The sequence below is a fragment of the Leucopleurus acutus genome (assembly GCF_964270905.1).
Source record: "Leucopleurus acutus genome assembly, chromosome: 15".
Classification (NCBI taxonomy): Eukaryota; Metazoa; Chordata; class Mammalia; order Artiodactyla; family Delphinidae; genus Leucopleurus; species Leucopleurus acutus.
In genome coordinates, this window is record NC_139157.1 from 23,721,538 (window position 1) to 23,746,469 (window position 24,932).

A 24,932-nucleotide genomic window follows, 5' to 3' on the forward strand; every position below is an offset into this window, starting at 1 on the left:
CATCAAAATGCCCTAGAATATTTCCTGTTTTCTTTTGTTTTACAGTTGCCTCTATATAAAGTGCTCTTCCTTCAAATTCAAGCCTGGGTCTTTCTTAATATCTCCAGACATTCTGCGGTAGGCAGGATTCTAAGATAAACCCCAAATGAGTCAACTTCTTGTATTATTCCTTCCCCTTGACTGTGGGCAGAGCATGTGACTTGCTTCTAGCCAATAAAATATGACTAAGGTAATGGGATGTCATTCTTATGATTAGCAGCCTAGAGCAAGAGATTCTCCTGCAGGCTTTGAAGAAGTCAGCTGCCATGTTGTAAGAGAGGCTCTGTGAGAAGGCCGCAAAACAAGGAATTGGGGGCCCTTAGGGGCCAAGAGCCCTAGTTGACAGTCAACAGAAAACAGAGACCTCAGTCCTACAACTTAAAGTAAATGAATTCTTCCAACAACTAAGTGTGTTTGGAAGAGGTCCTTGAGTTCTAGAAAGGAACGCAGCCCAGTTAAGACTTGCATTGAAGCCTTGTGGGACCCTGAGCAGAGGTCTCAGCTGAATGATGCCTGTACTCCTGACCCATGGAAACTGTGGGAAAATAAATACATGTTGTTTTAAGTCACCAGTTTTTGGTAATTAGAAAACTAATGCATGCTACCTCACCTACAAAACGTCTACCTTTTTTCACATTGCTCCTTCTACTGCAATGACTCCGTATCCTATCCCCTGCTTCTGCCTACTGACTTTTACTTACCCTCTGGATTCACATCATGTGTCACCTCTCAGAAGACTACTGTGACTTCCACTACAGAATAAATTAGGTTACATGCCTATCTCTTCCCATGATAATTGTATACACTTTCCTACATTTTATTTTAATGGGTTTCCATATGAGGCTCTTAAACGAAAGAATTATTCTTTATTCTTATTTCATCACAGTTCTGAGTTAACATGTTTCAACATGCTTTATACTTTGTGCCAGGATCATGTTGAAACAACTGTCTTACATTATAAGACATAAGATTGAATGGATGGAAAAAAATTTAAAAATCTGAAATAAACTCAAAATAATAAATTTTAATTATGCTTTTTGGTCAAATATTGAACCAAATGTATAATTTTAGCTGAAAATTTCTGGAAACACCTGTAATAGTAACCTTAGTATAAATGACTTTCTTTGTCATAGGACTAGCTTCAGATCTAATGAACATTATTTTGTCATTTTTGTATTTCAGGTCATGAGATATGTCAAAGAGATGTGTAGGTAACTTGATCAATAACTTCACTGTTCTCTTTAGTGTCATTTTATTTGATTATATTTTGGGCTTTAACTCCATATTATCATATTACAGGTAGGACATTTAAAGAAAATATGTGTTTCCCAAAATATGCATATAACACAGGATATTTAAATGTCTAATTTATTCTACTCTGATATTTATATCATACAAACACTATCTCACATTAGATACTAATTAAAGACCTTTATTGATCTTTTAGAGAGCAATTATGGATGATCATGAGCAGATGTAAAATGAACTATCTTTAATCTTATAGTGATTGCATTGGTCAGCATAAAGTACTTTGTAGCCATCAATTCAGTAGAACTGGGTCTCATAACATAGTCATTTCATTTGGCAAATTATAAGATGGTATGCTATTAATGTTGACTAGATTTCAACCAAATGACTATGTAGATGTGAAAGTCTTAATATACTATTAGCAACCCATGATTCATCTAGTCCCCCGAGCTTGTTTCTAATCATAGCTTCTAAAGTTAAATGTAATATTGGAATGTTGGAACGAACATATAAAAAATTTAACAAATTGAATCTTGAATGGTTGAAATATATACTAGGTAAAAGCTCTCTTGCAGATGATAATTTGTTTTATTTTCATGTACCTATGAAATCCATTTATTACATTCAGCTTAAAAATATACACACCTATTTTATAGCTGGCAAATCTGCCAGTGAACAATTATGTTTGCCAGTAAAGTATGTTATCTGAGAATAAACATAAATAAGCTTGTAAAAAGTACAATCTATTAGTTAAGTGTGTCTTAAAGGATTAGTGTTCATCTATATTACATCCAAATGTTGATTCTTATTATGGAGGAGATTATTTAAGTATGATAACCAAGAGGATAGGGGAGTGAAAATAAATTATAAAGGGTTTCCATCCTAGCAAAGGCATAGCTTTATGAATATAATGGTGGAAATATCTCTATTAATATTTGAATAATATGAATTAAAATTTTGAAGAATCATTCAGAATAGTCTTAAAATAAAAACAGTATTGAACAGTGGTCACATACCTTAAAAAATTCTTACTAATAGATTCAGACACTTCAAATAAAATCTGAGAACCATAATAATATTAACATTCTTCTGTTCATCTGTATCCACTCACAATCAAGCTTGCTAAATGTGAAACATAATAGGGAATATACAAAGGATAATTAATATAAGCTTTTATCTTATGCTGAGAGGATAAAATACTCCAGTTTGACAGACAGTGGTGGTATAAAAGTATGTATTTTAGTAACAGACTTTGTAATTATTTCTTCCCTCAACACCTGGAAATTAAAATAATTTATTATAAATATGTCTAATCCTATGGTCTTACTATTGAGATTTACAGGAAAATATTTTTTAAAAAAGAAGAACATATAATAATTCATAAGAAACTATTTGCTAAATCATAATTGATTTATATTCCATAAAATCAGTTTATCTTAACTATTACAGATTTTATCTATGTTGTCTTCTCCCCTACAAATTTTGTTGAAATATTTATGTGGCTCATACTACTAAGTCTTTGTGTATAAAATATACTTTTGAAATTAGAGCAATCAGAAAAATGGAAATCTAGAAACTGTTACTTTAAAAAGAAGCAATGTAGTTCAATTTATTTGAGGGAAATAGTAAATAAGTTGTCAATGTGTATAGATGGGTACACTAGTATGTAGGAAGGCTCACAATTAGAAATGAGGATGACCCATGGGTTATATATTGTAGGAGAGTAGACTTTGATTTATGTAGGTTACCACTAATATCAAATAATCTCTGAGCATAAATATTGAAAAGTAGTCATAAAAGGAAGTAACACAATATTTAATAGTTGTATATAGTTTCAAGAAAATCTTTTTAATAGCATCTGATTGGTTTAATCATAAAGGTTATATGGGAAAATTAAACATGGGTATGGTAAAATAAGGATTGTAAACTCCTAGATAAGTAGTATGTGATTTGCAGTACTTACTGAGGTCAAAAGTGTTATTCTAAATGGACACACTTTTGAAATTGCAGTGAATAGCATACTAACTTTTGCTAGAAGTTACTGGTTGAAAGACATATGTTCTTTAATAAAATGACCCCCATGGCCAATTTAAAATGTTCCACAGAATTAATTTCCATTACATTAGTGATTTTCAGTGATTCTAAGGAACTTGAATGTTTAAACAAGTGCAGTCTTCATATACATATGAAGCGTTCATATATATATATATATATATATAGAGAGAGAGAGAGAGAGAGAGAGAGAGACAGAGACAGAGACAGAGACAGAGACAGAGAGACAGAGAGAGAGAGAGAGAGAATTATTTTCAGAATTCAAGAAATGCAAATTATTTTTGACACCCACTTTAAAAAATGGAGTTTTCTCCCCCTTATAGTGTTATTACTTGATCACTAAAGTATGGTAGAAAAATGGTATCAATGATCTTATTTGCAAAGCAGAAACAGAGACACAGATGTAGAGAACAAGCGTATGGATACCAAGGGGGAAAGGGGTGGGGTGGGATGAATCAGGAGATTGGGATTGACATATATACACTATTGATATTAAGTATAAAATAGATAACTAAAGAGAACTTACTGTATAGCTCAGAGAACTCTACTCAATTCTCTGTGGCGACCTAAATAGGAAGGAAATCCAAAAAAGAGGGGATATATGTATAGCTGATTCACTTTGCTGTATAGTAGAAACTAACACAACATTGCAAAGCAACTATACTCCAATAAAAATTAATTTTAAAAAACCTAAAAAAAGTATGTTGATCAAATCATTAACTGAGTGAAAACCTATAGTATCCTAACTGCCAATTGTGAAAGAGTTTTTAAAGTCTAGTTTTATTTAAGATTTTATAAATTCTACTTGTTCTATGAAGCTTCTATGGAGCCAAATAAGATATCCATTTATAAATTACATTGTTTATTGCTTAAATCTTTTTTTTGATCAGTTAAATATAAAATGGCTCCATCAGTATACAAAACTGCTGCAGAGAAACAGAAACACTAATGTGGGTATATAACAAGGAGAGGCAAAATTAAAGAATAACATACAGTATTTAAAGTGTAATATGTAGGAGTTATGATTCACCAGCCATCATTCTGTTGGTAAAGTTCTGTAGTAATGATAGCTGCAAGCATGCTTTTCTAATTGGAGTCTGATATTACTCCTAGCACTTTCCATAAATAATGTGTTCAGTTGAAATTCTGTGTGACTTTTTGTATTTCTTCTAGTCTCTTAAACTTTCTTCGTATATTCTTTAAATTTCCTCTTTGCTTTCTGAGTATGTTTTAGATATGGATCCAGGTATAAATAAGAGAAAACCCACCTCACTGTCATGCTCCTGAAATTTTTAGCAAAGCATGTGCTTGGCATATTGCAGTTCAACAAACTAAGAATGTGTCATATCATATATTAAGCAAACTGTGAAGAATTTCTAGCAGAACTGATATGTTTATGAAAATCACCAGTGAAACCTTTAAAAAGTCAGATACTGAACAAGTCTATTGAATTAGAATTTTGTGTGAGGGACCTGAACACTTTTATTTAAAAAAACTAAAAAGCTCTCTGAAGAAAATTATAATGTATGGACAGAATTGAGAAAGTCTACCATGACTGACAAAGCCAATATTGCTTCATTTGTGGATTTATTACAGTCAAAACTATTGAGGAATTATAAAGAGTTTTATTTCAATAGCTCAACAGTGAGCCAGTCTTGCCATTAGTACTCTCATTAGCCACTACATCTCATTGATATCACCACTCTATTTTCTGCCAACCAGTCACTTACTAAGATAATCACTTGCCACTTAAATAATAAATCTATTCCTTTTAGGGCAAGTCAGATAGATTCAGATTATTTCTTCATATCCTAAGGACCAATTTCCTTAGAAAACCTACTGTCATAAACGATATAGATGTCATAAGATGTCATAAAATGTCATAAAATCTTTAGATCAAACAACATCATGTCAATAATGAGAGGACATTTCCAAAGGAAAAGAATGTCAGTGGCTCTTCTCCCATGGTGAAGCCCCTGATTTCCAACCTGTCCTGGATATTCTACTTGGAAAACTAGTCACATCCTTCAAAGGATCTGACATATTATATGACTTATCTACCAGGAAAGGAGTCAGAAGTCCCTCTTATGATTTATGGCAGTAGAGTCTGCAAATTCCATTTCAGAGAATTTTATAAAAAGAGTTTAAATAGATATTGGCTTATTCATTTTTGTTTCTAATCCTCACAAAAAACATTACCTATGGGATTACATAAACATCAATAAAGTGGCTAAAACTGGATTTCAATTGTTATCAAAGCATGACAGAATTTTATGATAATTTACTTCTTTTATCTAATTTAATCTAGAAATAATACTGTTTATCCTAAATAATCACGAAGGTCTCACTTTGAAAGAAATAATTTCAATACCAGTCAGTGTAGGCTAGGTCATGCCATGGCAATAGTCATCACCCAAACCTCAGGAACTTAATACAGCAAAGGTTTATTTCTAGCTTACAGAAAGTCTGGTGTGGATCCAGTCTAGTCTGTAAGGCATTTGACATTTATATTTTCAGCATCTTTGTGATAAAGTCAGCTCAGGCTGATAAAGTCCCCAACATTTTAGACTTGTACCATCTAAAAAATTCAGCCTCTTGTATTGATGTGATGCAGGAAGAGCACTTGAAAGTCTTATATTAGAAATAACATGTTCTCTGTCATGAGTGACATAGTTCTTATAGTAATTGGGCTCTTGGCAGTAGTCAAATCTCCTAAAATGAATAAGGTAAAACTCCATGGTTAACAGCTTTAGCAAATAAATATACTGCACAAGATATACCTATACTAAAAATTATTTGTTATTTTTCTGAAATTTAAATTTAGATAGCATCTTGTATTTTACCTGGAAATTCTACAGAGAGCCAAATAATATAGAATGTAGATAGCATTTTTGTTGTCTTCTTATTGTAATAATGTGAGAGGTAAAAAAACCACAGCATATTTTACTATGACCTTTACTTCTACTGTGAACTCTTCTAATTGAGTTTTGCATTTATTTTTTCAAGGCCAGACAAAATATCATGTTATTTTAATAAATTTAGAGGTAGAGAACCCAACAGTGGATATAGTTTGTGGTACAAATAATTGTTTTGTTCAATAATGTGATTTCAGGAAAATTTCCAAATTCCAGTAAAGGAACTCTCTATATTAGCAAGTGACATTTACATTTTTTTCATGTGCTGTAACAGTTTTAAGTAAAATACAAGAGCAATCAGATAATTATTCAGGTTATAACGATGTAATTTTTAAGAGAAGATATTTATTCCAGTTGATTATTCTGTTAGTATCAACGTCAAATACTGCCACCACCACCACTAGTGTAATATATAAACATATGAACCCTAGAGCACAGCGACTCACAACGTGAGCTGTGGACCTGGGTCACTATATAAAGTATAACTATTTCATGGTAAGATAAATATAGAAATTAAGAGTAAATGCTTAGAAAAATATTACGAATCTTTTATAACCAAAATACATGCAATATTATTGCATCTAATATTTTTTAAATGAATCTTATATTTTTGTCTTTTTTTTTCTAAAATTGTTTACTCTTTTTTTTTTTTACATCTTTATTGGAGTATAATTGCTTTGCAATGGTGTGCTAGTTTCTGCTGTATAACAAAGTGAATCAGTTATACATATACATATGTCCCCACATGTCTTCCCTCTTGTGTCTCCCTCCCTCCCACCCTCCCTATCCCACCTCTCTAGGTGGTCACAAAGCACTGAGCTGATCTCCCTGTGCTACGCGACTGCTTCCCACTAGCTATCTATTTTACTTTTGTAGTGTATATATGTCCATGCCACTCTCTCGCTTTGTCAAAGCTTACCCTTCCCCCTCCCCATATCCTCAAGTCCCTTCTCTAGTAGGTCTGTGTCTTTATTCCTGTCTTACCCCTAGGTTCTTCAGGACATTTTTTTTTCTTAAATTCCATATATATGTGTTAGCATACGGTATTTGTCTTTCTCTTTCTGACTTACTTCACTCTGTATGACAGACTCTAAGTCCATACACCTCATTACAAATAGCTCAATTTCGTTTCTTTTTATGGCTAATATTCCATTGTATATATGTGCCACATCTTCTTTATTCATTCATCCGATGATGGGCACTTAGGTTGTTTCCATCTCCGGGCTATTGTAAATAGAGCTGCAATGAACATTTTGGTACATGACTCTTTTTGAATTATGGTTTTCTCAGGGTATATGCCCAGTAGTGGGATTGCTGGGTCATATGGTAGTTCTATTTGTAGTTTTTTAAGGAACCTCCATACTGTTCTACATAGTGGCTGTACCAATTCACATTCCCACCAGCAGTGCAAGAGTGTTCCCTTTTCTCCATACCCTCTCCAGCATTTGTTTCTAGATTTTTTGATGATGACCATTCTGACTGGTGTGAGATGATATCTCATTGTAGTTTTGATTTGCTTTTCTCTAATGATTAATGATGTTGAGCATTCTTTCATGTGTTTGTTGGCAGTCTGTATATCTTCTTTGGAGAAATGTCTATTTAGGTCTTCTGCCCATTTTTGGATTGGGTTTTTGGTTTTTTTTGTTATTGAGCTGCATGAGCTGCTTATAAATTTTGGAGATTAGTCCTTTGTCAGTTGCTTCATTTGCAAATATTTTCTCCCATTCTGAGGGTTGTCTTTTGGTCTTATTTATGGTTTCCTTTGCTGTACAAAAGCTATGAAGTTTCATTAGGTCCCATTTGTTTATTTTTGTTTTTATTTCCATTTCTCTAGGAAGTGGGTCAAAAAGGATATTGCTGTGACTTATGTCATAGAGTGTTCTGCCTATGTTTTCCTCTAAGAGTTTGATAGTTTCTGGCCTTACATTTAGGTCCTTAATCCATTTTGAGCTTATTTTTGTGTATGGTGTTAGAGAGTGATCTAATCTCATACTTTTACATGTACCTGTCCAATTTTCCCAGCACCACTTATTGAAGAGGCTGTCCTTTCTCCACTGTACATTCCTGCCTCCTTTATCAAAGATAAGGTGACCATATGTGCATGGGTTTATCTCTGGGCTTTCTATCCAGTTCCATTGATCTATCTTTCTGTTGTTGTGCCAGTACCATACAGTCTTGATTACTGTAGCTTTGTAGTATAGTCTGAAGTCAGGGAGCCTGATTCCTCCAGCTCCATTTTTCTTTCTCAAGATTGCTTTGGCTATTCACGGTCTTTTGTGTTTCCATACAAATTGTGAAATTTTTTGTTCTAGTTCTGTGAAAAAGGCCAGTGGTAGTTTGATAGGGATTGCATTGAATCCATAGATTGCTTTGGGTAGTAGAATCATTTTCACAATGTTGATTCTTCCAATCCAAGAACATGGTATATCTCTCCATCTATTTGTATCATCTTTAATTTCTTTCATCAGTGTCATAATTTTCTGCATACAGGTCTTTTGTCTCCTTAGGTAGGTTTATTCCAAGATATTTTATTCTTTTTGTTGCAATGGTAAATGGGAGGGTTTTCTTGATTTCACTTTCAGATTTTTCATCATTAGTGTATAGGAATGCCAGAGATTTCTGTGCATTAATTTTGTATCCTGCTACTTTACCAAATTCATTGATTAGCTCTAGTAGTTTTCTGATAGCATCTTTAGGATTCTTTATGTATAGTAACATGTCATCTGCAAACAGTGACAGCTTTACTTCTTCTTTTCCGATTCGGATTCCTTTTATTTCCTTCTCTTCTCTGATTGCTGTGGCTAAAACTTCCAAAACTATGTTGAATAATAGTGGTGAGAGTGGGCAACCTTGTCTTGTTCCTGATCTTAGTGGAAATGCTTTCAGTTTTTCACCATTAAGGACAATGTTGGCTGTGGGTTTGTCATATATGGCCTTTATTATGTTGAGGAAATTTCCCTCTATGCCTACTCTCCTCAGGGTTTTTATCATTAATGGGTGTTGAATTTTATCGAAAGCTTTCTCTGCATCTATTGAGATGATCATATGGTTTTTCTCCTTCAATTTGTTAATATGGTGTATCACATTGATTGATTTGCATAAATTGAAGAATCCTTGCATTCCTGGAATAAACCCCACTTGATCATGGTGTATGATCCTTTTAATGTGCTGATGGATTCTGTTTGCTAGTATTTTGTTGAGGATTTTTGCATCTATGTTCATCAGTGATATTGGCCTGTAGTTTTCTTTCTTTGTGACATCCTTGGCTGGTTTTGGTATCAGGGTGATAGTGGACTCGTATAATGAGTTTGGGAATGTTCCTCCCTCTGCTATATTTTGGAAGAGTTTGAGAAGGATAGGTCTTAGCTCTTCTCTAAATGTTTGATAGAATTCGCCTGTTAAGCCATCTGGTCCTGGGCTTTAGTTTGTTGGAAGATTTTTAATCACAGTTTCAATATCAGAGCTTGTGATTGCTCTGTTCATATTTTCTATTTCTTCCTGATTCAGTCTTGGCAGGTTGTGCATTTCTAAGAATTTGTCCATTTCTTCCAGATTGTCCATTTTATTGGCATAGAGTTACTTATAGTAGTCTCTCATGATCTTTTGTATTTCTGCAGTGTCAGTTGTTAATTCTCCTTTTTCATTTCTAATTCTATTGATTTGAGTCTTCTCCCTTTTTTTCTTGATGAGTCTGGCTAATGGTTTATCAATTTTGTTTATCTTCTCAAACAACCAGCTTTTAGTTTTATTGATCTTTGCTATCATTTCCTTCAATTCTTTTTCATTTATTTCTGATCTGATTTTTATGATTTCTTTCCTTCTGCTAACTTTGGGGGGTTTTTTGTTCTTCTTTCTCTAATTGCTTTAAGTGCAAGGTTAGGCTCTTTATTCGAGTTGTTTCCTGTTTCTTAAGGTACGATTATATTGCTATAAACTTCCCTCTTAGAACTGCTTTTGCTGCATCCCATAGGTTTTCGGTCGTCGTGTCTCCATTGTCATTTGTTTCTAGGTATTTTTTGATTTCCTCCTTGATTTCTTCAGTGATCACTTCATTATTAAGTAGTGTATTGTTTAGCCTCCATGTGTTTGTATTTTTTACAGATCTTTTCCTGTAATTGATATCTAGTCTCATAGCATTGTGGTTGGAAAAGATACTTGATAAAATTTCAATTTTCTTAAATATAACAAGGATTGATTTGTGACCCAAGGTATGATCTATCCTGGAGAATGTTCCATGAGCACTTGAGAAAAATGTGTATTCTGTTGTTTTTGGATGGAATGTCCTATAAATATCAATTAAGTCCATCTTGTTTAATGTATCATTTAAAGCTTGTGTTTCCTTATTTATTTTCATTTTGGAGGATCTGTCCATTGGTGAAAGTGGGGTGTTAAAGTCCCCTACTATGAATGTGTTACTGGCAATTTTCCCTTTTAGGGCTGTTAGTATTTGCCTTATGTATTGACGTGCTCCTATATTGGGTGCATAAATATTTACAATTGTTATATCTTCTTCTTGGATCGATCCCTTGATCATTATGTAGTGTCCCTCTTTGTCTCTTGTAATAGTCTTTATTTTAAAGTCTATTTTATCTGATATGAGAATTGCTACTCCAGCTTTCTTTGGTTTCCGCTTGCATGGAATATCTTTTTCTATCCCCTCACTTTCAGTCCGTATGTGTCTCTAGGACTGAAGTGGGTCTCTTGTAGACAGAATATATATGGATCTTGGTTTTGTATCCATTCAGCCAATCTGTGTCTTTTGGTGGGAGCATTTAGTCCATTTACATTTAAGGTAATTATCGATATGTATGTTCCTATTCCCATTTTCTTAATTGTTTTGGGTTTGTTATCGTAGGTCTTTTCCTTCTCTTGTGTTTCCTGCCTAGAGAAGTTCCTTTAGCATTTGTTGTAAAGCTGGTTTGGTGGTGCTGAACTCTCTCAGCTTTTGCCTGTCAGTAAAGTTTTAATTTCTCCATCAAATCTGAATGAGATCCTTGCTGGGTAGAGTAATCTTGGTTACAGGTTTTTCTCCTTCATCACTTTAAATATGTCCTGCCACTCCCTTCTGGCTTGCAGAGTTTCTGCTGAAACATCAGCTGTTAACCTTATGAGGATTCCCTTGTGTGTTATTTGTTGTTTTTCCCTAGCTGCTTTTAATATGTTTTCTTTGTATTTAATTTTTGACAGTTTGATTAGTATGTGTCTTTGTGTACTTTTCCTTGGATTTATCCTGTATGGGACTCTCTGTGCTTCCTGGACTTGATTAACTATTTCCTTTCCCATATTAGGGTGAGTTTTCAACTATAATCTCTTCAAATATTTTCTCAGTCCCTTTCTTTTTCTCTTCTTCTTCTGGAACCCCTATAATTCGAATGTTGGTGCATTTAATGTTGTCCCAGAGGTCTGAGACTGTCCCCATTTCTTTTCATTCTTTTTTCTTTATTCTGCTCTGCAGTAGTTATTTCCACTATTTTATCTTCCAGGTCACTTATCCATTCTTCTGCCTCAGTTATTCTGCTATTGGTCCCATCTAGAGTATTTTTAATTTCATTTATTGTGTTGTTCATCATTGCTTTTTAAAAATAATTTTATTTTTCAGTATTTTACATGGTAGTGAGCCACAATCAGTTAGACATAAAGATAAATATTAATTTTTTAAAAAGTTTCCTTCATTACATGGTTTGAGAATCACTATGATATGGTCTTGGACAATGGCTTATCCACATCATTTGTTGAGTGCATGAATGAAAAATAATTCTTAAAGGTTAAATATTTAACAAGAAATGATATACTAATAGAAATTTTAGTGGTGAGTGATAACCTAAGTTTGTAGAAGTAATGTGGAGTGGTGGGGTGGGTAATAAAATGAGCACATTAAATTCTTCTTTTGGAATAAAGAATGTTGGCAAGTTATTATAGTAAAATTAAATTTGATGAGTAAAAAATGAAAATAGAAAACAATGATTAATCATTGATTATGCAAGCAAGTATATAAAATGTGGCCAGAATTATTCTCAGAAAATATATCTATTGCCTTAAATGCATTTATTAGATTACAAAAATCAAGATCTAAGAAATACTACAACAATCATCCTTCTATCAATCAACTACAAGAAGAAATTGGACAAGATATAAAACAATTATTTTAGTACTTGGACAACAGGCAACCCATGTCTTTGTTCCTGAAAAGGGAGAAAACCTGGTAAGCCAAATGATTGCTTCAGTTTGCTAACTAGACAAAAATTTCCAGGCCACATTTCAGGAAAGGAGAAAACAAAGAGACAAAAGCTCTCACTGAGTTGAAGAAACAGAGCTTAGAGTTTGAGCAGACCACCATGGACAGGATTTGTGAAATCCAGAAATGAGGGAACTGTCAAGAATAAAAGAGACAGAGATTTTTCAGAAGGATTCTGTCAAATGTTTTTCCAAATACAGATCTGTGCATGCATAGGGTGAGGTGAGAAAAATCATCACCAGAAACCTGCTGGTTGAATAATTTCTAGAGTTCAGTGAATAGATTATGTTTCCTCCAGCTAAGGTGGGAAGAGTTTCTAACCCATGGAAAATCAAGTAGAATTTTCAGAGAGAATATAATTACTAGTGAATCTAAATTACCATAGAATAAACACTGCCCTAAGAAAGCTTAAAACAAGACAAATATGCTCAAATAATTTAACTATGATCCATAAATTATCCAAAATTATTTTCAAAATATAACAAAATCTAGAACCCAACCATGTAAAATTCTTATGTTAGGAAGCCAGTGAAAAACTAATAAGAAATCTTCATGTAAAAATGGAGAAAAATCAATGAATAGAAATAGACCAAGGAATTTCAGGGATGATGACATTCACAGTCAAGTGTTAATATTACTATTATAAATATGCTCATTATTTGCTAGAAGAAATAGAAGAATCATGTTATAGAGAGAAATGGAAGATATGAAAAAGATCTTAATTAAACTTCTAGAGATGAAAATTGGAATATGTTAACTGAGAAATACACTGAATGAGATAAAGTGTAGATTGTATCTGGAGTAGAAAAATTCGATGAAGTTGAACACATCACAATAGAAATTTTCTAGAATAAAGCAAAGAGAGAGATTTTTTAAAAAAGGATTTTACAAAGTGAAAAGAACCTCAGTGACCCATGGAACAATATACAGTTGTCCAAAACTCAGGTAATTTGATTCCTAAGGGGAGAAAAGAGAGAGGAGGGGAAAAAAATATTTGAAAAATTATGGCCATAGATTTTTCAAATATGTTGAATTCTATAAACTACCAGGTTTAAAATTCATAAAGCACATTTTAACATAATTACTTAAAAAATAATAAATAGAAAAATGAGACACAATCAGAGATAAAAAGACATTATATATGCAGGATAAAGAAAAGAATGTCAGGAGACATCTTGTCTGAACCTTTGAATTCAAAGACAATGGAGCAGCCTCTTTATAGTCTGGGGGTGCAGTGGAATCCTTCACCTTATAATAATATATCCAATAAAACTACATTTTAAAAATAAGAAGTAATTTTTTTCAGGATCAACCTAAGCAAATATTATTCACTATAATCATGCCTGCATTATGAAAATATTTATAGAAGTCCTTTAGGCAGAATCAAAGTGATCCCAGCTGGAAAACTTAATCCACAGAAAAATATAGTAACTAAGTGTGTATATAAAATATATTTTTACTTATTATTTTCATTAAAATAATATTGAATATTCAATGCAAAATGTTATTGTGGAGTTTGAAACACATGGAATTAAAATGTATAGAAACAATAAATCAAAGGATAAGAGGAGAAAATTAAACTATATTATAATGCTTCTTACATTACATGTGAAAGTGTATGATTTTGAAGATTGCTCGAAATTTTTACATGCATGTTGAAGACTTTAGAAAACCATAAAAAGTAAAATAAACAGGCATAATTAATGAGGCTTAATGAAACTGAAACTTTAAAATAGTAAATCCAAAAGAAAGCAGAAAAAGAGGAAATTGGATCATATAACAGAATAAACGAATAGAACACAAATAGAAAAATTTAATTCCAAAAATATCAACTTAACAATTATATTAAATGTAAATGTTCTAAATACTCGAAATGATAGGTAGACATCAAACTGAATAAAATACATGACACAACTGCCTAAACTAATTCTAATTTAAATATCATGATATAGATACATTAAAGTGAAAGGATTAAAAATATATGTTGCAAGCAATAATCAAAAGAATGCTAAAATAGCTATTCTAACACTAGACAAACTATATTTTAAGAAATGAAATATTACCAGGGAGGAAAATGAGTGAAAATTCATAATAATAAAGGAGGAAATTCATCAAGAAAACCTAACAATTCTAATGAGGTAATTAGTAAGATAATAAGAAATAATAAGGAAATGATGGATAGATAGATAGAGATTTACATTACACCTTTTCTTCTCTCAATCTTTTTAAAAGGTATAAAAATATATAAACTAATAATTATAAATGTATCATTGGGTTTATTACATGCATAGATGTATAACAATATACAAAAGGGGTGACTTTTCAACAGAAATAATGAAAACATGAAACAAAATAATGTTACAATTAATATTCTAAAAAAAACCTGTTAATCTAGAGTATTGTAGTATGAACTTGATATCAAAACCTGATCAGTACTTTGAAAATTAAAAGAAAATAAATAATAAAATCTTTTAAAAATTAACAAATAGAACATTAACTAATTGTACATAAAATAACAAAAATAAACAAATTGTACATAAAATAAGGAAAAATCATAATGACCAAGTTGGTTTTGTACCAAGAATACAAAGACAGTTTAACATTTAAAAAAATTAATCAATGCAATTCATCACGTTTATCAGAAAAAAAGTAGAAAAATAGTAAAGTTATCTCAGATGGGTAAAACAATGTTATATAAGTTGAAACTTATTTATGATTAAAAATATATGTTAGCAAACTAAGAATGGGGGAAATTCCTTAATGTGATGTGTCTATCAAAAAATTATTATAGTCAATAGAATATTTAGCAGTGAAATATTGAAAGTTTTCCCTTTCAAATTGAGAACAAGTATTCCAGCTACCACTTTTATTCAACATTGTACTGAGGGTCATAGCTCATGTAACGTGGCAATAAAAAGAAATAAATGGTATGAGAACTGTCAAAGAAGGAAATAAAACTGTCAGCATTTGCAAACAATTGATTTCGATCATGAAGTAAGTACACAATAATATATCGGAATGTAATACAACACTCAGGTTGTTTAGAAGTGTGTTTACTAAATGCTTAAGAAATGAAATTATTGAAAATATCCCAAACCTTAAAGAAATATGGAAAAGTTCTGAATTCATTCTCCTTATTATCATAACAGCAATATTCAAATGAGATGAGGGTAGCAGCAAATGAAAGAAAATAAAGCAAAAAAAGAAGAGGGCAAGGAAATTACTGAGCTTTATATTAATCCATGAATTCAACAAACACTTAATTCTTACTTTGCGCAAAGAATATTCCAGGACCAGTGTTGCATAATTGGTAACCGTTATGATTATCTAAAATTATTTTCTTTTTTAAAATCAGAGGACTGGTTGACTTGGGGGGAAGAGATCAAAGGGAGTAAGCATTTAGAGAAAAATCTGTAGACATAGTAGATTATCACTAACTGTTCTATGGGGAATTTAATGGAAATCAGTCTCTAAGTTCAGAACAGGACATGATTTAAAGGTGGTTCAGCAATATTTCACCATTGATCAACAGCAAAGCAGAATTCAGGAATGAAGAAAATGTACAGAAAGAAATCGATGTAATCCTCCCATTATACACTAACTTATTCACACCATTAACTAACAGTCTCCTCTGTGTTAACATGCATGTGTACAACCTGAATAGGGTATTCAGGAGAGCAGTGAAATTGATTAAAAGCTTTGATCACAAGGTTTATCTAAGAAAGTTTACAAAATGATTTAGGGACTTCCCTGTGGTGCAGTGGTTAAGAATCTGCCTGCAAATGCAGGGGACACGGGTTTGATCCCTGGTCTGGGAAGATTCCACATGCCACGGAACAACTAAGCTTATGCGCCACAACTACTGAGCCTGCACCCTAGAGCCCGCATGCCGCAACTACTGAGTCCACGTGCCATAACTACTGAAGCCCATGCACCTAGAGCCCGTGCTCCACAAGAGAAGCCACCGCAATAAGAAGCCCATGCACTGCAATGAAGAGTAGCCCCTGCCCACCGCAACTAGAAAAAAGCCTGCGAGCAGCAACAAAGACCCAACACAGCCAAAATAAAATTATTTTTTAATGATTTGGCCTCAGGTGAGATTTCAGAGGATGATGATAGCAGACTTTAAAGATATGTAGGAACATTATTGTTCAAGTGCTGATGACCATTTCTGTTGAAATGAATGAACAAGGGTCAAAAGTCTAAGGGTAAGACAGAAAGAATTTAAATGTGGAATGATGACTGCTCATGAATGTATTTCTCTAAGTGATTGTCTATGTTGATACTGTCATGAAGCAAAGAGGACAGAGTTAATGATCTTCTGAGGTCACTTAAGTTCTGAAAATAATGTATTATATGTGTATGTATATGTGTGTTCATAAATATATCATTCATATATTGTACACATACTATATAATATACTTATTGAAATCCTTATTTTACCTAGAGATATTGTCCTAAAATTTTAATGTAATGGATATTATAATTAAAAATTAAACTTAGTTCTTAACTGTAGGAGATCTAGTCACATAATATGTTTTAAGTTGTTATTTCCCTAATGTCAAAAAGAAAGAAAAAATACCCTCATTTCTCCTAAAGAGATTATGTCCACTGTCAGTGACTGCCCAGAATAGAGTAATCATATCTAATTTTGGTTTCTTTTCCATTATATTATCTAGTTCAAATGGTGTAATATATAAATATTTTATTCTATTAAAATACTTCTGAATCATTTTGAGATCTTAATTACAGTGCAATTCCTTAGTTTATTTTATACAGAATGTTTATGAATATTATATCTTCAACAGAATCATTCACAGTAAACTAGTCATGAAGGGTGCTCAAATTTGAAAAATGTTTAAAAAGAGTCATTTTCTCAAATTTTAAAAGGTGTACTCTCCCTCCCCTCCAGCCCCGAGGTGAAGGTATGGAAGACACTAATGTTACCACATTTCTGCATTCCTAGTTTTTGAGTGCCTTTCTATGTTACCTCAAAACTGAAATCTACATGTTTCAATCACTAAGTAATAAAAGTGTGAGGAAATTCTTTCCATTGCTGAAGACATAATAAAATCAGTGTAATGATTTTTGAGAAAGAAGAGAGCTACGGGTGTTTCCATCTCACTTCTGTAAAGACTGACATAACAGAGGACTTCCCTGGTAGCTGAGTGCCCTACAGGTACCACAGTGGCTATAGCACACGAGACAGGCAAGGTTCATTGCATAAAAAGAGAAATCTGTCTTCATTTGAACTTTCCCCTCAGGCTTCAAATCTATTTTAAAAAATGGACTGAAGCAATAACCAAAGGGAGTTGCACCCCAAGAAAATCACCCTTTTGAATGACAGCTTTGCTGCTTGGGGAAAATTTATCATAATTCAACTGTTTCTACAATGAGGGGAAGCAAATGTAAACTCAGCTACCTGGACCCAGCCATTGAACTTAGATAATTATTTCCCAATCCAAAAAGAACATCCTGTTTCTTCGTTGTTTTTTTTTTTTCCTTTGACATGCTCTGGTGTCTCTTAGCTTTGCTTTTTATAGATTTAATTGAAATTTCATAATCACAGAGTTCAAATACAGAACAGATTTGAGTCAGTACGCTGGAACAATATCATTTCCTTAGACCTCTCCCTGGTGAAAAGGAAAATAAATATGTATATTCCCATGTTTTTATTATACTTTGTGCTTCTCCTGATTCTCTGTATAAGACTCTGTGCTCTAAAGATACATGCTATTAAAGAAAAGCCTGAGGCAAAACTCAAAGGGGAAGTGAGACAGGTGAGCTCACCTAGATTATGGGTTTAGCAAGTTTATTGGAGAATTTAAAGAGAAAAAAATAGAAGGAAAAACACTTGGGATTCAGCAAAAGCCAAAACGAATTTGGACAAAATCTGTCATGAAACGATGTGTATTTTTAAAAGAAATGAAATCTGCATTTCTGACTCATTTACAATGACCTTATCAAAATGTCATGTAATGAAAGTTATTCAGGGTCCAATAATTCTTTTAAGCTTCTAAATAGCATTTCAAAACATTTTTTTTGGTTGATTACAAATGAACTCAAATTCCAAAAGTTCCACCAAGGTCAATAAAATTCTCAGGAGTCATCATACTGAAACAGAATTTCAACTCTGCAATTTTTCCTTTCTAGCCTGAATCATTAAAATAGCTCTGGGATGCTTAATTCAGTTGGTGACTTTGGATTGCATAATTATAGACAATCAAACAAAAATCATGAAAAAGCTTCTAGGAATAGATTTAAAACATAAATTATTTTGCACATTTATTATCCATTGCAAAAAGAAAGAAAAAAAAAAAGCTACCAAACTCACCCTCTAACATTTTTGCTCTACAGTGTAATAGTAGTTTCTTAATGTTTCCTTAGGAATTAGGAGGTTGACATAGGACACTTTAATGCTGTAGTAGACTCCTGGTGCTCACACATTTTCCATGTTCTATATCCTTTGTATTAGTTCACAGAAAAAAACAGACAGTTGGAGATGGAGGTTATTGTGATAATTTAATTCAAACCCTGAGAGTTAAAATGGGAAGTTGCATTATAGGAAGTTTAAATTTTCTGCCCAAGAGAACATTATTATTTGGTGGCAGAACTAGTCTAGAGCCCCAAATACACGTGTAAACTTTCTGTAATATGCTTACCGCTCTTTCTGAAGATTGTCAAAACCTGCTGTCTGTAGGGCCAATCATCAAAGGACATTGTCTAGCCCAAGGCATGGCAATCTCTTGCTTAGACTATTACAATTGCCTCATAACTGGTTCTTGCTTTAGTCTTGCCTCTCTAAAGTCTGTTGCTGACCCAGTAGTGAGACTGACCCTACAGATCTTGTAACCCCTGTTTAAAACCTCCCATTAACTATTACTTGGTTTCCTCTTCCTTTTTGACTAACAGAATACTTACTCTGTCCTATAGGACCCTATGATGGTGTAGATCCTGGTACACTAACAAAGTGAAGTTCCATCACTTCTGTACCTGCTGACTGTTCTCTTATCATTCTGCCCCCCCATCTCCTCTTACTGTTCCCAGCTACCAATGACACTGCTGCTCCAGAGACTTTGAACTCAGTGCCTCATTTGCATAAATTACCCCCATCTCCTTTTACCCTCTTTGCCTAGGTTTTGCTTAGTTTACTTTCTGGAACTCGATACTAATTGACAGCATATCTATGTCTCTTTGATTATTGGTTGCAACCTGTTCCAACCACTGGAATATAAATTCCATGAGGAAAGAGACATTATTTCCCAGCACACTGAACAGTGTCTAGTAGATAGATGCACTCATAACTATGTGTGGGCCTATGGGAAAGTATGCCTCAGTGGAGACCATTAGGATATTTGTATGAATGTGATTAAAATACTCATTTGCCCCTTTGAGCCAATGCATGCTTAATATTTGCCCACATAACACTCAGGCCAATGTACTGAAGTACTAGAAGATGATGGATACTTCTGCTTCTGCTTCTATACTTCAAAATCATCACAGAATCCATCCTCCATGTGTCTATCAGTGACTCCTAGACAGAGTTTCTTTCCTAATCCCTACTCACCTATGAAGGAATTAATTCCTGGTCCTTCCACCTCTCCCATCTCTTTGTGTCAAATTTTCCTCTTCATGGGTTTGTCAATGTAAAGGCAATGATTATAGACATCTGTCACTAAACCAAAAGAAGTTGCATGTTGCGTTTACTAAAATGAGAATGTATTTTAGTAGATACTGTGCAAATGAGAAAAGTAAAGTCTCTGAGTGTTGAGAGTTCAGCCTCACCCAAAACTGATCCCCACTCTTGTTCACACTTGCTTGCTCTACCTTCATCTATGGTTCTGTCATCAGGCCTAGCGATATTGGTTCCTGCTCTCATGGTGCATGGTTCCAATCTCAGCGCCACCATCATCATGTTCCTTTGGTTTAGTTTCATAATTTTGTTGATTTTGGAATTCTGTTATACAAAATATCTTGTAGCCACTTTTTAATTAGTCATTTCCAAAGAGCTACAATTGCTGCTCAAATCACTAGCAATCAGGGACAATGCAGTTAATCTTGAAAAACAGAGAAATTCTAGGATCTGCTTCCGTAATTGTAATGACAAAAGATTATAAAGAAAAGTGGGAGTGAAGATAGAGAGGTCACATCATCAACAAAAGACTTAGGTAATAATATATTCTTATTCTTTATTTTTTGCTCAGTTACTTGTCTAATATCTTTTTAGATTGAGAACCATGTCTAAACCTGGTTATAAATACACTACAATATGGACAAAAAGGCTGGGTGCATTCAAAGATGAACAAGGAATAGTTGCTAGTCTTGTTGAAATGATAATAATGTAATGGTAAATGCTTGAAAGAGGTATACTTGTATTATTTAATAATTTTACTAATGAGGACTGGAAGATCATGGGACACATTTCAAATTATTAGCTGAAATATATATCCACAAAAAATGAGAAAAATGATGATAGCATCATTGCTATTATGATGCTATCATCATTGCCTTATTTTAGTATTATCATTGCCTTATTTTAGTATTTTATATTCTCATCACTCTCTATCACTTATATATGAATCATCTTTGTTTTCTAGTTCAACAATGATGACAAAAAATACTGAAGTAGCTGTAAGCTATATCCTTATACTCCTGTAGGGTCCAAAGGGTTGTTTATGAGATTGGGGAAGGCTGTAGGTAATGTCCATATCATATAGACATATATAATAATGAAAAAGGGAACTCAATAGTAATTAGTTCCATTATTCATCCACTTTCAGAAATTGTATAGCTGTACTCTTTACAAGGCCTTGTTTCTCCTTAGAAAGAACAATGTTTGAATTTATCTCTGTGCTGGCCATATTGAAGGCTTAAATTTTCCAATCTTCCCTTAAGCCATAAGACATGTGGAGAAAAAAACTACAAGAATGTTTCTTAACCAGTTTCAATGGCATTTACCTATGGGATATTAGCATACAAAATCATCAGCAAGGAGCAGCTGGATGTCAGCCAGCTACCAGTTTGGAAGCAATGCTGAGAGCAATTCACTTTTGTTAGTTTCGACATGTGGAATTGATGGATGATAGCAGTACACTTGAGCAGCTGTCCATGTAGGAAACTGAAACAAGTCTGGTCAAAAACAGAATATCTGCCTTAAGAACACCCAGAATCACAATTGAGCCTAACTCTGGATTTCTGGAAAGCAGAAAGAGCAAAACAAATTAATTTTTAGAACAATAATCACAAAGAAGTCTGTGCAAGTCAAGTTCTACACAGCTATTATAAATATCAAACATATGACATTATTAACTTAAAACAGAGCACAGACATACCATCCATGTCAAGCCAATGAGATCAGTGAAGACTCATCATACAGGTGGATAAATTTATTAAAGTCTTTCAAATTCTTCCTGGTAGCAGACAAGATTGATTGATTATTATGTATGGAACTGTAAAGCTAATGGCGTTACTGGGAAAATATAATACCCTAATTTTTTTTGGTTTGTGTTTATTTGGGGATCAGCCTTTGTTATGTTTAACATGCTAGATTGCATTCAATAGGCTAAAGTTGTCATGTAACTGTTGGATTCCAGATTTCGAAAATAAGTGCTATTTTCTGAATTAAGCCAAGGAAGCTGTTTGAGGTATGAACCATGTTTGGAAACTATGTTCTTAATAATAATGTTTTAAAAGTGGAATATTCTTTAGAACATCTAGAGAAAAACACAATTGCTTTACATGAAGTTGTAAAAATAAAATATATAGAACATACTGAAAGTTGCTTTGTAAACTGGGGATATAAGAAAGCAAAACTGAAATTTCAAATATGAATAAATCTGTATTGAACAGAACTTGAAATAGATGACACACTCAAATGAGGTAACTTAGGACCTTTTATTAAAGGGGCTATTTGTGGAGAAGTTTAAGAGAAACCAATAAGAAATGGAGATGGCAACAATGGGAAGCACTTGGCAGCCTTGTCCTGAAGGGGACAGGGAAGGAACTGTTCCTGGAAACCAGTAAAAATACCTATAAGGAAAAGTCCCTGAAGCCCAACCAACCCAAGCTGTGATATTAGGTACAGAAATACAAACACCCCACAGCAACACAGGGAGGGGATCATAGGAATAAATACCCCAACATCATTGTCCTCCTACCTTCTAATATCCTGCAAGGGCTTCTCACTGGCAAGAGAGTACATTGATTCCAGACTTATAAGGCTCACCTTCCCTTCCCAGGACAAGATGAATAGAAAGAGATGAAGGAGGAAAAAAGAAGGAAAAATGGAAAAATGGATGAAGGAAGAATAGATGAAGGAAGAATCTGGAAAAGCAAACAGAAGATACGTGACAGTCAACCTCAGGTTAGTATCATTAGCTACTAAAAAATATAGAAATATGTCACAACAAAACACTCTGTATCATAATCTTAGTTAACATTGGAGTTTCGTGAAGATATAATAAAAAGATAAATGTAAAATACTTAGCCCAGAAGAGAATGGTTCCTTTCCTTCTCCTTCTTTGGTAAATTATTGGTGTCACTGAAGATGTTGACGTCATCTTGATTTATCCCACGTGTAGTGTTTGTTATTTTATCAGCTTCATCAGTGAAGGAATATAAAGGCATATATTTGTTGCAATGTATGCTCAAGGAAGGAACAGGAAATAATTATGGAACTAGTACTTGTGAAAGGCACTCCAAGTATCTAAATATGAGATCTGACAGATTATAGTTAGAGTCAAACATTGTGAGTTCCGGTTAAACCCAGTTATAGTAGGAGAGTATAGAAAGTATTCTTCATGCTAACTTTTCCTCATAATACCTAAGTAGTATTCATCTAGTGAACTTTTCTTCTTATATTTATGATAACTTTGTGTGTAATAAGAATTATAATAAAGTATACACAAATAAAAATTTTAAATACCTCATCTCCCTATTCTAGAATATTCATAATCATTACAATTTATTATCTTTATTTTTATAAAATAAATAACCTACAATATGAAACTTTAATAATATAATAAAATTAATCTGAAGATTTATACAAAATTAGATATTAAAGTTTTAAGAAAACAATATACCAATAAAGTATTATAGTTATTTTCCAATGAAACAATATAAAATTAACAAGTAATACAATTGCAAATAAAAGCTTTAGTAGAAAAGTATCACTTAGACTATAAATTGATTCTACAGCAGTTCCACTCCTGGAAAGATAGAGTATAATTACTTTCCCTATTATTCCCACTAAGTAAAACTACAAACCTTGGACATTACATTTAAAACAAACATAGGCAGACTCTGAACTGTGGGAGAAGAAGGAAGACTTACTGGGGACCGCGGGACCTGAAGAAAAGCATAGTGTGAGTTCCTTGGGTTTTCTTTTAGCCCCAGATGTCCCAGAATTTGTTTCAAAAAAATGAGTGACCCCCAAAAAACAACAAGTGCAGACAAAAAGGAGTTCAACAGAAGTCACTTCTCTCAAGCAAAAAGACCAGGAAAGACCTAACAAAACAGAAAACTGTTAGACAATAAAAGTTTTACTTCAGTGAAATATCACAGAAAAAAACTATAGCCTCCAACCCCAATGCCACCTGGAAAGACTAAGTGGAAAACCTAGACTCCACCTCTAGCCAGGCTATAATAAAGCATACTAACTCCCATGCTGGCTGGTATCAGAGAAGCCAAAAGAGACACTGGTATTTTTAGGGGCTCAGTTGTGTCCCTTGAAATTCGTATGTTAAAGCCCTAAGCTTCAGTACCTCAGAACATAATTACATTTGGAAATAGACCCTTTAACATGGTAATTATGTTAAAATGGGGCCCTGGATTGGACCCTAAATCAATAGTACTGGTGTCCTTATAAAGAGAGGAGAACAAAACACAGACGGGTATAGAGGGAAAACCATGTGAAAACACAGTTAGAAGGCAGCCATCCACAAGCAAAGGAGAGAGGCCTCAGAACAAATGACCGTGTTGACACCTTGATCTCAGACTTCTAGCCTCTGGAACTGTGAGAAAATAAATTTCTGTTGTTTGAACTACATAATGTATGGTACTTTGCTACGGCAGCCATAGGAAACTAATACTAATAAGGGAATCACAGAGGCCACATGGAGAGCAGAAATGAGGTAATTCTCTTATCCTAGGCAGGGTGATATCAGCAGAGGCCTAGTGGAAGCTGGAACTCCCCTACCCCAACTAACAATAACTAGGAGTCAACTCAGGTGGAGTAGAGAATCTGGAGGTTGGCAAAGTGAAAAAGATTGACCAAATCATATGCTGTCAAAAAGGACTTTAGTTAAAATAAAACAATGTAAGAAGGTTGAAAGTAAAAGGAAGGAAAAAGGCCACACTATATTAATCAACAGAAAACAAAATTGGCTATATTAACATCAGATAAATAGACTTAAGAATGAAAATTACCAGAGACAGAAAGAGAC